The sequence below is a fragment of the Meles meles genome, chromosome 17, assembly GCF_922984935.1.
Source record: "Meles meles chromosome 17, mMelMel3.1 paternal haplotype, whole genome shotgun sequence".
NCBI lineage: Eukaryota > Metazoa > Chordata > Mammalia > Carnivora > Mustelidae > Meles > Meles meles.
The window spans coordinates 17,240,514-17,249,319 of NC_060082.1; the positions used below are offsets into that span (position 1 = coordinate 17,240,514).

General features: G+C 36.7%; 1 pseudogene; it reads left to right on the top strand.

Moving 5' to 3' along the window:
• The first annotated feature begins 2,001 nt into the window (after positions 1 to 2,001).
• Positions 2,002 to 2,893, top strand: LOC123927412 (annotated as a pseudogene).
• The last annotated feature ends 5,913 nt before the right edge of the window (positions 2,894 to 8,806 follow it).

Below are 8,806 nucleotides of genomic sequence, written 5' to 3' on the forward strand. Positions count from 1 at the left end.
TGTGTGGTGTGAGAAAATGATTCAGTTTCATTCTTGGGAATATTGCTGTCTAGTTTCCCCAACATCATTTGTTGAAGAAACTCTTATTTTTTTTTCCCCATTGAATATTATTTTCTGCTTTCCTGAAGATTAATTGACCGTATAGCTGTGGGTTCACTTCTGGATTTTCCCTTGGTCTGTGTGTCTGTTTTTGTGCCAGTACCATACTGTCTTGATCACTACAGCTTTGTAATATAACTTGTAGCCTGGAATTTTGATGCCTCCAGATTTGCTTTTCTTTTTCAAGTTTGCTTTGGCTATTTGAGGTCTTTTGTGGTTCCATACAAATTTTAGGATTGTTGGTTTTAGCTCTGTGAAAAATTCTGTTGAAGTTATGATAATGATTGCATTAGGTACGTAGAGTGCTTTGTGTAGTATAGACATTTTAACAATATTCTTCCAATCCATGAGCATGGAATGTTTTTCCATTTCTTTATGCTGTATTCAATTTCTTCCATCTGTCTTTTATAGTTTTCAGAGTAGAGGCTTTCTCCCTCTTTTATTAGGATTTTTCCTAGGTATCATTGCTTTTAGTGAAATTATAAATGAAATCGATCCCTTAATTTCTATTTCTGTTGCTTCATTATTAATGTATAGAATACAATAGATTTCTGTATATTGGTTTTGTATCCCGTAACTTTACTAAGTTCGCAGATCAGTTCTAGCAATATTTTGGTGGAGTCTTTTTGGGTTTTCTACATAAAGTATCTTGTCATCTGTACATAGTGAAAGTCTGACTTCTTTCTTGCTGATTTGGATGCCTTTTATTTCTTTTTGTTGTCTGATTGCTGAGTATAGGACTTCCACTACTATGTAAAATAACAATGGTGAAAGTGGATATCCTTCCCTTGTTCCTGATGGTAGAGGAAATGCTCTCAATTTTTCCCCATAGAGGATGAAATTAACTGTAGGTTTCTTGTATATGGACTTTATTTAATGTTGAGGTATGCTCCCTCTAAACAAACAAAATCTAAAGCCAGTAAAAGAAAGGAAATAATAAAGAGTCAAGTAGAAATGCATGATCATCAGGGAGATCAGTCCTCGACATCTCCTTTTTTGTAGTTTTCCCTCCAGGTGTCCTGCCAGGTTCTCACTCTGAAGATCTGAGAAAAATCACCTCCAACAGAAGTATGGGTAAAGTCACCATTTTGGAATATGCTCAGAGAATTCTATTCTCTTTAACAAAGGCTTGCCCTTAACAGAAACTCTTTTACCAAAGTGGAGGAAGACAGATGCCTATTTCCAGCCCACCCAGTCCCCTAGCCTTCCTGTCTCACCTAAGGAAAAAAAAAAAAAAAAAAGAAAGAAAGAAAGAAACAAAGAAAGAAAAGAAAAAGAAAAAGACTGAGAAGCACTTGTGAAGATCACAGCTCAGGGACACAGGCTTTACTAAAAGTCTTACACCTAACTTGATCTTACTGCTAGAGAACATTTTCCTGTCCCCCATATCTTACTGCCACATCAGTGGGTTTATATATGATAACTGGGAATTAAAACTGAAAAGAACTGCAAGCCTCAGACCCTATTCAAAAAGAGTTGCAAGGAAATTCAAGACAAAAGAAAACACAAAAGCTCTTGCAGAAAAAATTTTAGTCTCTGACATCAGCAGCTAGAGCAGATATTAAACACAGCATAAACCCTAGTCAAATAAACACAAAACCAAACACCAAGAGCCTTTAGCCTTTAAATATAAAACCAAAAACCAAGATTCACCACAGTCCCTAAAGTTATTATTATTGATTTTCAAAATTTGTCATAAGAATGTGTTATATCATTAGAAGTTATGCCACGTATATGTGCGTGTGTGTGTGTTTGTTATTTAAATAAGTAAATTGTTAAATTGAGTGTATTGACTTTGGCCAGCTGCAAAGGACTACTGGACAGTCTCTTCAGCCAGCACCTTAGGCACTCCACTGGCTCCAGTGATCAGCCTCTGCTTATCTCATTGTAGGTCATGACAACATGAACATCAAAGAAGGATCAGGAGGTTCAGAAAAAGGAAGCGGGACCTTTTATGGGGAATGGGACCATTCCCCATATAACTGGAGAAGAGAAGGGAAGGATGTTAATTCACCTTCACCTGTGATGTTGGCCTTCAGATCATTTCAGCAGAAACTTGATGCAAAACATGACAAATATGAAAGACTTAGGATATAGCTGCTGAAAGTAAAAGGACAATTTTTCTCCTCCATGGGATTACAAGTTCTCCTGATACAGAAGATATAGTGACTGAATCAGAAATTAAATTGGAGAGTAGTAGACAAAAGATGTCACAAGTAGCACAGGAACTCTCGGGAGAGGACATGCATCAATTCTATAGAGCCATTACTACAGGACTGAAGGAATATGTGGAGGCTGTCTCTTTTGAACACTTCATCAAAACATGATCACTTATCAGTATGGATGAAATTAAATAATTGATATTTACAACAGGAGAATATAAAAAGAAAATAAGACACACACACACACACACACACACACACCCTTCTGATACACAGGAGAAGCTGTTTGGAACTTCGAGACTGAAAATCACACCTTTTGATTACCTTTTGGGAATGGCTATTTTAACTGGAGAGTTGATATGGATGTATATAAACAGTGTGGGGGATAGGGACATTGGCACCCCCTTTGAAGTGAGCCAGTTTTTATGTCAGGTTTATGACGAGTTTTCATTCAGTGGCAGTACTAGACATTATGAGGTTTCTAAGGAGTTGTATTCCTTAAAACAAAGTTTGGCCAAAATGGAGAATGCTTGTTATGCCTTAAAGTCAGAGGTCCAGAAATTCCAAAACTTAAGCTGGCAGATGTCTTTTCAGTTAAAACAGAAATGACTGACCAAGAAGACATTTCTTAGAATACCATACTCAGTTGTTATACCCTTGAGAGACCAGTTTGTAAGATTGTTATTTAGTATGTTGTTGGACTTTATTGTGGCTTTTACATAGAAATGTTTTCAGTTGTATTCGTTTTAAGATGTATATAAGCTGTGCATAAAATTATTGGAACAAGTTATCTCTTGTATCTTACTCATCAGAGTTTACATAAAAATGTTTACATATATGCTTATTTGAATTTTTGCTGGCCTAAACTTCTATCACTTATCTTTGAAATGTGAACATGCTTTAGATTGTACTTTCTGCCATACCTATTTTAATTTACATTGTGTGAATTTCAGAGTGGTAATATTTAATGGAAGCCATTTATAATTTAAATTAGTGATTTTGTTATATATAGAAAATATTTCTTAGTTATATAACTGGACTTGACTTTCATGTTTAAATTTCTTCATGATATTTTCCCAAAAAGGTTTATTCCTTAGAACAAGGATTAAAAATTATTAAGTTATCAGTATTACGAGGTATATAGTGAGAATTCATTTTTTATGCTGGTCATTGTTTAGACCATTTTGAATCCATTTGAAATTGCTTTCCAGAAAAATTTTTGGATACCCAGATTTTAGTTTTTATCCTTTATCACAGAAAGTCTGACAGTGAATTGGAGCTAACATTATAATATTTTCACTGGTGTTTGAGTTCAATTGTACATATATCTGAAAAGTTTTTAGTGAGGATTATTAGTAGTTCTTTTATTGTAATTATATTACAGTAGGCATGTTTCTTATAAGATGCATCTATAGGAAATTTACATCTAAATAATTATAATGAAGTTTGAAATTTTTGAAATATTAAGTGAATTCAAATCTTTATAGTTGTCCAGTTTTGTTATTTGATAGCATAAAAAGTTGCCAAAGAAAATTTAGCCTATACAATTCACCAATATGACAAGTCCCAACACAGTTGGGAATAACAATGGTAGTCTCTAATAATGTTTAGAATTGGAATTTGCTTATTGAAATTAGTTATAGATTATTCCCTGTGATGCAACGCTGACTTGAGCATGACACTATTCACTAACAACCAGACATTTCCATATGGTTTTGTGAGTTTTGAGAATATAGATACTGGGTTTTATTTTTGGCAAGATTAGCTGTTCTGTTTGCAAGGACTTGATTCTTCGAAAGGGAAATTCCGCCCCACCCCCCCAATCACGTAATGGAAGCTAAAATGTAGACATGCCTAATAAATTAAGTTGGTTGGTTTATTTTGATGGTAGTAAGTTTTTTCTATTTCCATATTTGAAGACATAGTGCTAAAATACAGTCTCATTACATAATTTTGTTTCTTCTGCCATTTGCAGTTAAATTTAAATGTTAAAAGTAAAATAATACATGGATTGATGAATGTCTTACGGATGTTTAAAACTAAAGTCTTTAAATAAAATATTAAAAGAAAAAGTAAATTAATAAGCCAATGCATGAATTGATGGATTATTCTAAAAAAGAAAACCTTTCTTTCTAAGAAAGAAAACCTAAAAAAGAAAACAGTCCACTTTTTTTTAAAGATTTATTTATTTGAGAGAGAGAGCAGGCATATGTGGGGAGGAGGTTGGGCAGAGGGAGAGGGAGAGAGAGAATCTTTTTTTTTTTTTAATATTTTATTTATTTACCAGACAGACAGAGATCTCAAGTAGGCAGAGAGGCAGGCAGAGAGAGAGGAGGAAGCAGGCTTCCTGCTGAGCAGAGAGCCCGATGCGGGGCTTGATCCCAAGACCCTGGGATCATGACCTGAGCCGAAGGCAGAGGCTTTAACCCACTGAGCCACCCAGGCGCCCCCCACTTTTTTTTTATTGGCTCTCGTGGTTTATTGCATCATTTGATTGAAAAGACCAAAACAATTCCGTTCTGATCTTCCAGTAATGCTCCTTGAGGGGTGAGATTGTCATAACTTCCTAACAATATACCACTTCCCTTGCAGAGGCAGTAGTTTGCAATACAAACTAGTTTGTGATAGTTTTAAGTGATTTACATTCTTCTGAAAATCTCTTGGTTAATCATGGATTGCATATGACCTTACTGTATAGATCTTAAAGGGATTTCTTTCTTTCTTTCTTTCTTTCTTTCTTTCTCTCTCTCTTTTTTTCTTTCTTTGTTTTTTTTTTTTTTTTTTTTTTTAAAGAAAGAGTATATAGAGAGGGGCAGAGGGAAAAGGAGAGAGGGAGAGAGAACCTTAAGGAATCTTAAGCAGGCACTACGCCCAGGGCAGAGCCCAAGGTGGGGTTCAGACTCACAGCCCTAAGATCATGACCAGAGCTGAAATCAAGATTCTAGCACTTAATTAACTGAGCCACCCAGGTGGCCCTTAAAGCGAGTTTTTCTTAACCAAAGCAAGTTATTAGCTAAAGAATATTGGTCTTTGTTATAAATCAAATGTTTGTGTTGCCCTAGACTCATATGCTGAAAACAGATTCCCTGTGTGATGGTATTTGGAGGTGGGACTTTTGGGAAATCACAAGGATGGAGATCTCATGAATGAGATTATTGTCCTTATAAAAGAGCTTCCACAGGGGCACCTGGGTGGCTTAGTGGGTTAAGCCTCTGCCTTCGGCTCAGGTCATGATTCCAGGGTCCTGGAATGGAGCCCTACATCGGGCTCTCTGCTCAGCAGGGAGCCTGTTTCCTCCTCTCTCTCTGCCTGTCTCTCTGCCTACTTGTGATCTCTCTCTGTCAAATAAATAAACAAAATCTTTTAAAATAGATAAATAAATAAATAATAAATAAATAAATAAATAAATAAAAGCACTTCCACAGAGCTCACTTGCTTCTTCTGCCTTGTGAGGATACAGCAAGAATACAGCCATTTATGAACCGGGATGTAGCCTTCATCATACACTGAATCTATGGGCAACTTGTTTTTTGACTTCCAGTCTCCAGAAGTATAACATATAAATGTTGTTGTTTAATCTATCCAGTCTATAGAATTTTGTAACAGAAACTGAAATGGGCTAAAATGGAAGTTGGTTCTAAGAAGTGGAATGCTTCTGTAATCAATAACTAAAATTCTAAAAGCAGCTTTGGACCTGGAGAATGGGTAGAACCTGGAAGAATGTTGAGGTGATGTTAGAAGAAGCCTACATTGCCACAGACCTACACTTTTAAAGGCAATTTTGGTGACAGCGCAGAAAGAAAAGAGCTATAGAGAAATCCTCAGACTTGGAGAATATTTATGTAATACTGAAGAGAATGTTGGTACAAATAAGAGCAGTAGAGGCCATTCCAGTGAAGACTCATAAATGCAGAATATATTATTGGAAACTAAAGGCAAGGCAAACCTTGTTATAAAATGGCAGAGAATTTAATTGCATTTGTGTTCTATTGTTTTGTGGAAGGTAGAACTTGTAAGTTAGATATTTATCTGAAGCTATTTTTTAAGGTTTTTTTTTTAAGATTTTATTTATTTGACAGACAGAGATCACAAGTAGGCAGAGAGGCAGGCAGAGAGAGAGCGGAGGGAAGCAGGCTCCCTGCTGAGCAGAGAGGCCGATGCAGGGCTCGATCCCAGGACCCTGGAATCATGACCTGAGCCAAAGGCAGAGGCTTTAACCCACTGAGCCACCCAGGTGCCCCTGAAGCTGTTTTTAAGCAAAGTGTTGAAACTTAGCTTGTCTCCTTCTGGATGCTTATAGTAAACCATGTGAAGAGATAAATGACATAAAGATGGAATTGTTACCTTCTGATACCAGTCAGAGCGTTCCCACTCCGCTTTACCTCTCCACTGATGTCTTCTGCCCCCATAGAGACCCAGAAGTGTAAGATTTTACATCTCAGGCTGATTTCCTGGATGTTCAGGCTAAGTAGATATTTAGCTCCCTTTAGGGGACTGGTTGAAATAGGGTCTCCTACATCTCCACCATCTTGCCCCTCCCAAATCTAAAGATGGAATTGTTTAAAAAAAAAAAAAAAAAAGGAAGTAGAACTTACAATTTGGGGAAATTCCTAGACTATCCATATTGCAAAATATGAGAACACTAAGGGCGTGGCCAGTTGACCATTTGATAAGATCTGTATGAGTCAACCATCTCAACAGAAACCAGATGCTATTGTTCCAGATCATGGAAGAATGACCCCAAAGGTAATTCAGAGATTATCAAGGCTGCCACACCAGTCATGGGCCCAGAATGCAAGGAACTGGGAGACAGTGTGGTTTCAAAGGAGGAGCCATGCCTGTGGGACCCAGCTGCACACTCCCTGCATAGTGCCTGATGCCACTTCTCATTGCATGCTCCCTTCACACTCTGGCACCAAGCTCCTCCCCTGTCCCAAGTATGATTTTGGGAGGCCCCAGTCCAGTGATGGCCTCCTCTCAGGAATGCACAGGAAGCAAATCTGGCAGTTTCCTCTAGCTAAAGTCGTAACCAGCAAGCAGAGTGTGAAAGCCCAAGGGGCATGTCTACCTCTACCTGGATTTCAAAAGATGGAGCCACCTGTCAGACCGTAGAGACCCAGGCAGCGAGCCACTATAGGGCTGTCCCCCTGAGCCCTGGGAGTGACACTGCTGCTCTTAGAGGGCCATAAAGGCAAAGCATTGAGTCAAAGAAAATAACTTTTGAGATTTAAGGTTTATTGTTATTTTCCCCCATTACGTTTCAGACTTACCTGGAACATATTACCTCTTTCTTTCTTATTTCTCCCTTTTGGAATGGAAATGTTTATCTTATGTGTGTCTCACCCTTGTATTTTAGAAGCACATAATTATTTGGCTTTACAAGTTTCACATCTGGATAGCAGTTTGCCTTGGGATGAATCATACATACAGTCTTACCTATATCTGATTTTGATGAGATTTTATACTTTAGACTTTTGAGTTAATGCTGGAAAAGTTAAGACTTTGGGGCTGTTGAGATGGAATGAACTTATTTTTCATGTGACAAATACATGAATTTGGGGGAACCAGAGTAGAATTCTAGAGACTGTGACCACTCCAAAATTTGTATGTTGAAACCAACTCCCCAGTATGATGGTATTTGGTAGTAGGGTTCTTGGGAGGTGATTAGATTATGAGAACAGCGTCCTCATAAATGCAATTAGTGACTTTACAAAGGACCCCAGAGAATACTCTTGCTTCATCTGCTATGTGAAGACACCATGAGAAGAAAGCCATTTATGAACCAGAAAGACCTTTCCCAGAAAGGAATTTTCTTACACCTTGATCTTGGACTTCCAGCCTTCATAATTGCTAAGATTTAACTGTTTGTTGTTTAAGCCAACCAGTATGTGATATTTTGTTATAGCAGCCCTAATAAACTAAGACTATCACTCATTCCACCCATCAATTCACTTAAAAGCAACATGAAACACCACTACTTCCTCTCTCTCCACCAGGATCCCAAAAGCATAAACCTCTTCTATTTCTATAAAGGAAATAGAACAAAAATAAATAATTGCATATAAAAATTAAAGAAAAACACAAAATATGGTACTTAAAACCATAACCAAATTGACATTTCACATATAATCAACTTCCATCAACTTAACCAACTTTTAGACTCCACTTTTTTCATCAGAATATTTGTTCTCTTTCTTTATCTTTCTTTGTTTTTATTTCTGATTTTCTTCCTCTCCCACTCTGAATTTATTCCTCTCTTCTGTTCTCTTCATTACTTATTTACTGGAAAAATTTTGATATGACAATAAGAAACTATTACTTAAAAATCTGTTGTTGTAGTTCCATTGTACAAGTTTATACCAATCTTAATTGTTTTTGTAGGTGGATTGCTTTATTTATTTAGGTGTTTAGACAGAAACATATGTAAAAGATACTTTGCTATGAAAGGAGTAATGAGGAATATGATCTATCTGGAAAAGAATCTGTATCCAGTACTCTAAGAAATTTCACAAAATTTAATAATAAATGAATAGTCTCTGGGTAAT